The following is an 8246-nucleotide window of genomic DNA, read 5'->3' on the forward strand; positions in this document are numbered from 1 at the left end:
AGAACCTTAAAGAAGTTCTTTACAAAAGTTCTTTACAGAAGTTCCAATTCTCCTCTCCCAGCCTTTGCGCTTTTGCTTTCATACATTTTACTTACACTATATTATGATCCCAATGCATTATTACTTTTCATTTAAAAGATTAATTATCCTTGAAAGAAAAATTATTTAAAGACAGAAAAGTCTCTATATTTACCCATGTAGTTAACATTTCTGCTCTTTCTCCTTTCTTAGTGTAGATCCAAGTTTCCATCTGATGTAATTTACCTCTGCTTAAAAGACTTCTCCTAATATGTCTTGCACTGAAGGTCTCTTGTGTGAAGAAATGCAAATTGTGTATGTGTGAAAAATGTCCTTTTTTAAGTCTTTTTAAAAACTTAAAGTCTATTTGTCAATTTCAGAGAAAAAAAAAAACCTCACTATTGAAATAAAGAGTTTAATACAGGTATGCAAAAAGTAAACCTCGTGACATTTTCACTGGGATAAAATGGGATTAGCTTTGTAGTTCTTATGATCTTCACAGAGAATGCAATTTTAGTTTCATTGGTGATTCCAGCTGCTTTAAGAGTGCTGTCTTCTTTAACAGGAGTCTGTTATCATCTTTCAAACTCGGCACAAGTTCATTTGTCATTGATTTATGTTCTTGACGAATGATAGTTTTAATTTCTGAATGGTGGTGGCAGGCAGGTCCTTAAAGGGACATGTTATTTTAGAAATGCTATAAATTCCTTTAAGCCTTGGTCCAAACTACCTCCGTGATATACTACAGGCTTGAAATTGTGATCCTCAAATGAAGGAATGAGGTAAACTGTAATGGTCACTTCTTTGAAAGAAATTCCTTTCAATCCAGCAATTTCACTCATAGATGGATACCTTACGGAATTTCTCACGTATGTGCACAAAGAGAACTCTGCTGATATATCTCACATATCTCATTTTACTCTGAGACCCAGCAAGTGAAGTCTGTGAGTAGTCAAAATTGGTATCCCAATAATCTTCTTTTTTGAAGAATATTTTTGATGGATATATAATTCTAGGCTAACAGGCCTTTTTTTCCTTTCAGTACTTTAAAGATGCTGCACTTCTACTTTTTTTGTTGTTGTTTCTGTTGTTTCCAATGAAAAATGTGCTGTCATCCATATTTTTGTTCTTCTGAACATAATGCATATACTTTCCAAGTGATTTTGAGATTTTTTTTATTACTAATTTTAAGCAATTTGATCGTGATGTGACTTGATATAGTTTTCTTCATGTTTCTTGTACTTGCAGTTCATTGAACTTTTAGATCTACATGTTTGTAATTTTCACCAAATTTGGATATTTTTCAGCTATTTTTTCTTCAAATACTTTTTCAGTTCCCCCTCTCCATCTTCGTCTTAGGAGACTGTGTATTTGGCTTCTTGACTTTGTCTCATAGTTCACTGATGCTTTTTTACTTTTAAGTATTTTTTTAAATTTCATTATAGATAGTTTCTACTATAATGTTTTCAAGTTCACTAATATTCTGTGCTCTATTGCCTAAAGTTGTTAACCATATCCAGTGTATTTTTTATCTCAGAAATTATAATTTTCATCTCTTGAGGTTTGATTTGCTCAATCTTTCCTCCAGCTCTTTTAACATATGGAGTACAGTCATAATTAATCCTTTTAAAGTCCTTTTTACTAAGTTTACCATTGTGTTATTTCTGAGTCCATTTATACTGATTTTTCTTCTCATTAAGTGTTGCGTTTATCTATTTCTTTGCATGCATGGTAATTTTACTTGGACACCAGATACTGTATTTTATACCTGTTGGGTGCTGGATATTTTTGTATTCCTATAAATATTTTTGAGCTTCATTCTGGGACATAGTTATTTGAAAACTGATACTTTGGGATCTAACTTTTAAACTTTGTTACATGGAAATAGGCAAAACTTAATCTAGAGTTAATTTCCCCCACTACCGATACCTCATTAGTTACTGGTTTTTTCACTCTGGTTGTTGGCAATAAACATTATTCTTAGTCTATGTGAGCTCTAGGCACTGTTCCTACTACTTATTTGGGGTATCCTTTCTCCACACTTTGAGTAATTTCCTCACATGCATGTATTGATTAGAACTGTATTGTGTATTTGAAAAGATATCTCTGCTGATTTCTGGAGTTATCTCTCTATGTAGCTCTCTTCTCTGTTTTTTTAGTTTTTTGTTTAGTTTTGTTTTGTTTTTTGTTTGTTTTTCCTACAAACTCTAGCTGCTTTAGCATATCCAAACTTGCAGATCTGTCTCCTCAATTCAGGGAAGAGGTTTCCCCCTTCCTGAGCCTTGTCCTGGAAACTTTTCCCAGGCAATAAGTTGAAGCAATCATATGGCTCATCTACCTTTTTCCCATGCCTAAGGATCAACATTCTTAATTGCCTAATGCCCAATGTCTTGAGAGCCTTTCATTTATATATTTTGCCTGTTTTTAGAGGTTGCAGATAGAAGGGTAAAATTGTCCCTGTTATTCCATCTTGGACAAATGAAGAAGGCTTCTCAGAGTACTTTTATGTTAATTACTTATCATTTTGGTAGACTTGCACCGTGTTTAATTAAATTTAAACTTACAGCAGTGCCTTCCATGGACTAGGGTTAATTTTGTGGAGATGACTTTTTCTCACCCTGTTAGATTCTTGAGCAGATGAACAAAAAGAGATCTGCATTTGAACTTCCAAGGATGGTTTGCAAAGACTTTTTTTTTTTCAGTTTACTTTTCAAAAATGAAGCAGTTCTTTGATAATACCATCAAATGTGGCTTTAGCTTGGAATTTGGAAAAATCATTTTACTTAAGTTTGCAGATGGTTTTATAAGTTTCTTGGTCATACCATAACACTTTTTTTTAAGTATATGGAATATAACTCTTTTTATAATCTATAGTTTTGTTTTGATTTCTTCTCTGCCTTTAACATCAAAATGTATCATTTTCATACCAGAAGCAATGCTATGCTTATTTTGGAAAATTTTTATTTTATGGGAGAAGTTTCTGTTCTTCGAAAATGACGTGGAAACCTCTAAGGGTCCATACTATGTTTTTCAGAGTTTTAAAAGACAGGTCTAGGGTTAAGTATTTTCAGAAAATCCCTATCTATATTATTTTAAGCTTCTTAAGAAGGTCATCACACTCTATTATCCAAGCTCATAAATCCTTGTTCACTATGTACATTTGGAATAGTCTTTGGAGTTGTAGTATTTAAATTACTATTATTCTAAGATACAGATACATCTTTTATGGTTTGTTTTTGTGATGTAACTCATATAGTGACAACAAAAGGTATATTCAGTAGGCACGACTATAGCTTATAAATGATGTAAAAATAGGCTAGGCACTTTAAACTTCACCCTGATTATTGAATATTAAAGAAACTGATACATGCAGTCCCAAATCACTCACAGTCCTTCAGAACATAGTAATTAAAATAGAGAATAATATATTTCTCTAAAAATATAATCTTACATTTAAAATCTATAATGTTCTTGTGTGAACTTATCTCATCATCTTTTCTTTTAAAATTGCCAAGAGCTTGCTGAGTACTCTATAGCCTTACAGAAATTCTGATTGGCACATTAGCCACATTTTAATAAATGCTGCCTTAGAAAATTCAGTAAAACTATAGACTCTTTCATAAAAAAATGCACAAACATTCCTGAAATCCATTTGCAGATCTCAGGCTAGGAATCACTCTTACTGGTGTTTACTTCGATTAGAGCACAGATCCTCGAATGAATGTGTTATGGCCCAGATAACAGTTTCTTTTGCTCCAAAGCCTCCAAATTTCTGAAGAAGGAACTGCCTGAGGTTACTTTTTCAAAAGGGGATTGTGACAGGGCAAACAATTACAATTCTAAGGGCTGTTCAGTATGAAAACCAAAATGAAAAAAATCTTGCACAGTCAGTTTTGTAATATCAGGCATTGTGGCAGTCAAAAATCATTCACAGGAGATTGATTGCCACTTACATGTAATCAGTTTTAGAGCAATAGCCAAAGCTCTTTAACAATAACAGACTAGAAATTACTAGAAAGGCTGCATGATAGCTCAAATACTAGAAAGACCAGAAATAGGTCTCCCTAAGCGAGGCAATGATGCTTTGACAAAACAAAAACACAAAACCTGATATAAGTCTTTGGGTTTTGACTCTGGCATCAGTGCAGTCGTTCTTGGAAACCAGCCTTGGTTAGACAAGACTAGAAAGAACATTTAGCCAAATCGTATCCACCATTCAGGTGTTACAGGTTTTAAACTCACTAGTCACTATCCACATCCATGCTCCTTTTTAAAAGCAAAAAGATAATATTCTTTTCAAATGACATTGTACTCTGATAACTGTAAGTAAAGAAAAAAAAAAAAACCAACACTTCCTTTAAGGTTGAAATTGATTTCAGTGTAAAATAACAATGAAGCAAAGATGTTATGGATAGAAATTATTTAAGTTTTATTTTACTACATATGTTACAATTTAGTTTCCCAGTAGCCATGTGGTTTGAGTCCTGCCCCAACTATTGATCTCAAATTAGCTGACTTTCATGAAATATTAAGATGCCTTATTAATATCTCCAAATGCAAGTGGACATCTTTCAAAGATACCTTTGAAAGACTTCAGGAAGTTAATTGTCCTCCCTACCAGACACATTGTAGTACTTCTAATTCATGAAAATTCTGCCATTCCGGGTAATAAAGCAGCCTACCCTTTTTCAAGGTAGGAAGAAAATTGAAACGAGGTCAGAAAATTCAACTCCTCATTGCAATATTTACAACATAATACTATTAGCTTCCAGAGCCTCTAACTCAGTATCTCACAGCTGGATAAATTAACATATCCTGGTTATAATGGGAACTTTCTAAATCTTTATTACTTGGTGACTTTTTAGAGCAGTATGAATAAAGTGTTTATGTATTAGCACAGATTTTTCCTATTGGCTTCATTCAAAGTGTAAAACTGCCTTGGTATGAGTAAGAAGGAGTGAAAAGTTTTAAATATTCACAAGCAGCAGGCACAATGTTCCAGAGCCTGGGGACATAATAGAGACAAACTGAACCATTCTATTTTGACTAATTCAAGAAAGTATCTGAAAGATGCATATAGGATATAAAAGACTTAAAAATATAGTAACATAGCAAGTAAGTGTGATTGGATCTGCTGATTTGAGAGAAGAAAGCACTGGTTAATTGGTTTAGTCAAGTCTCAACCTTTTGCTTTGGAAAACGTCTTGGATTTAGGTCAGATCTGAGTCCTAGCTCAGCTCTACAATTATCATCTATATGATCTGAGGCAAGTCACTTATATTCTCTGATTCAGTTCCTGAAGAAATGATATAAACTCCTATGACAGTTATTGGAGATGCTATTTTTAAAAATAAAATAAAGGCACCCAGAGTCTAAGAAGATAGATTTAAGTCTTGGCTCTGATATGTCTAAATTAATGTCTTTGAATATGTCACTTAACCCCTCTGAACTTCAGTTTCTTTACACCATATATAATAAGATTTCTGGTGCTCAGGCAGGCTACTGGAAGGCCAGCATACATCGTATCCATACCAAGGGATCGGGACTTGAAGAATAAGAGCCAGAAATTATCTAGTCTAAATGGACAGTGGACACTGGTATGTATCTGCAACAAGGAAAGTTCCTGGAAACTGGTAAGTAAATTGTAACTTTGTGTATTAATCTAGTCCAGGAATTAGTAGTCTTTTTCTTTTTTATCGGCTGGTTTAAGACAAACTATTTGATAATCTGTTTGATAAGGTAAAATGGTGATCTTTGCAGGGCACAAAGGGGATCCATGTTGAGAAAGTCACTGCCAAATAGATTTGGGGTCTGGTCTATAAATCAAAGATTCCTGCAGAGTTCTTCATAGTAAATTTCTTTCCCCCATTTTTTCGCTCTCCTATCTCTCCTCAGCCAAAATTGACCTAGGCATGAAGAGAAAAAGATGCTTTTAACATCCTAAAGTTATCGAAGGTGGAATAACAAAGGTTTTGTTTAGTGGTTTTTGTCCTTTTACAATGTCTCTTCTGAAACCAAAACTAATAAAAAGAATGAGAAGCAAAACAAACAAAAACAAGAACAAGAATCTGCTCCATCTCCAATAACACTAGAAAACAACTACAAATTCAGGTCATAATCTTTGAAAGACAATGTTCAAATACAGTACAATTTGGACCAAATTCAGGAAGGATGTTGAGAACAGACATATGTCTTTATAGAATTCTGGTAGTGCCCCAAATCAACCTAAAATGGGTACAAAATTGATGTAACAAACCAATGATTCACTGTTTGAACTAGCAAGATCTAGGAGCCTGGGCAAAAAGAAGTTCACTGAGCTAGGGAATAGAAAAAACAAGACATAAAGAGAACTTACTTAAACTTGCCATCTTTCAATGAAGTAGGCTGTCAGTGAGGCAGGGTAGAAGACAAGGAGTAGTGGTAGTCCATTTTGTAATATATAGAGAGGTTAATACTAGAGTGTCATTTTAAGGGCTAGTGAGATGCATAGTTTTGCTGTTAGTCAGGCAAACCACCACGTGGCCTACAACAGAGATATAACTGAAAGACCCCATGACCCACATTGTCAACGATTAAGATTGCTTACTGCTCCAGCTTGTTCCTTTTCCCTTTCCCTTGCATTATTTCCCCCTTAAATACCAGACATAGAAAATTTGTCTCTCTTTAAACATAAGTGATGTCTGAAACAGAAGACTCAATGTTATTAAATTGATCTATAAATTCAATACAATGTTGAATGATAATCCCAACAGGCATTTGTTAGAAATTGAAAGCTGATTCTATAATTTACATGAAAAGGAACTATAATAGCCAAAACAGCTTTGAGAAAAAGCAACAAATTTGAAGAACTTACCCTGCTTAATTTCGAAAAGCAACACTAATCATAAACACTAAAATAGTATGGTATAACTGTAAAGATAAATTGATCAATGAAACAGATTAAAGAGTCCAGAAAGGGACTCACACACATATGGTAAATTGATTTTTGACAAAGCTGGCAAAGTATTCTAATGGAAAAATAAATAGATAAATAGAGTTTTGACTAATATGTAAGAACTGTAATCAGTATGGACTCTTCTCATACCCTCACACAAAATTTAAATCAAAATGTATCATAGATCTAAACCTAAGAACTAAACTATAAAATTTCTAGAAGAAAACATGGGAGAAAATTTTAGTTATCTTCACTTCATAAAGATTTCTTAAATATGACACAAAACCACAAACAATACAAAAATTCAATAAGTTGAATTTCAGCAAAATTAAAAATTTTGGATTTCAAAAGACACTGTCAAGAAAATGAAAAGAAAAGCCACAGGCTGGAAGAAAATGTTTGTACAACATGTATCAGACAAAAGATCTGTATCTAGATTATATAAAGAACTGTTGCAACTCAATGAGAAGAAAAGAGTCCTAATGAGAAATATCGGCAAAAGACTTAAACAGATGCTTCACCAGAGACAATATACGCATGGCAAATAAGCACATATGAAAAAGCTCAACATCATTAGTCATTAGGGAAATGTATATATTAAAATCACACTGAGGTCTATGGCCATGCCACCCTGAACAAGCCCGATCACGTCTGATCTCGGAAGCTAAACAGGATCTGGCCTGGTTAGTACTTGGACGGGAGACCACCCAGGAAGACCAAGTGCAATAGGTATAAACAAACAAACAAACAGACAGACAGACAGACAGATAAATAAATAGATACATAAATAAATAAATAAAAATAAAATCACAATGAGATACCATTCATTAGAATAGCTAAAATTTAAAAACCTGATCATACTAAACGTTGTCATTATGTGGAACAACTGGAACTCTCATATATTGCTTGTTGGAATGTAAAATTGTACAGCCTCATTGAAAAATAGTTTTGTAGCTTCTTAAACATACACCACATATCTATGAGCCAGCCATTATACTCCAAGTGTTTAAGAGAAATATAACCAGATATCCACACAAAGACTTGTATGCAAATGTTCAAGAAAGTTTTATTTGTAATAGCCAAAGACTGGAAAGAGCTCATCAAAGGTAAATGGATAAACAAATTGTGGTATAGTTGTCCCAACTTATCTGCAGGGGAATATGTTCCAGGACCCTCAGAAAATACCTAAAACCCCAGATTGTACCGAACCGTATATATTCTGTTTTTTTATACATACATAACTGTGATGAAGCTTAATTTATAAATTAGACAGAGTAAAAGATTAACAACAACA

General features: G+C 33.6%; 2 pseudogenes; one reads left to right on the top strand and one right to left on the bottom strand.

The window, feature by feature from the left end:
- Positions 1 to 471: 471 nt before the first annotated feature.
- Positions 472 to 860, bottom strand: LOC111744691 (annotated as a pseudogene).
- Positions 861 to 7565: 6705 nt separating this feature from the next.
- LOC111744723 lies at positions 7566 to 7684 on the top strand (annotated as a pseudogene).
- Positions 7685 to 8246: the final 562 nt, after the last annotated feature.

The sequence above is a fragment of the Pteropus vampyrus genome, unplaced genomic scaffold (genome assembly GCF_000151845.1).
Source record: "Pteropus vampyrus isolate Shadow unplaced genomic scaffold, Pvam_2.0 Scaffold139, whole genome shotgun sequence".
NCBI classification, from domain to species: domain Eukaryota; kingdom Metazoa; phylum Chordata; class Mammalia; order Chiroptera; family Pteropodidae; genus Pteropus; species Pteropus vampyrus.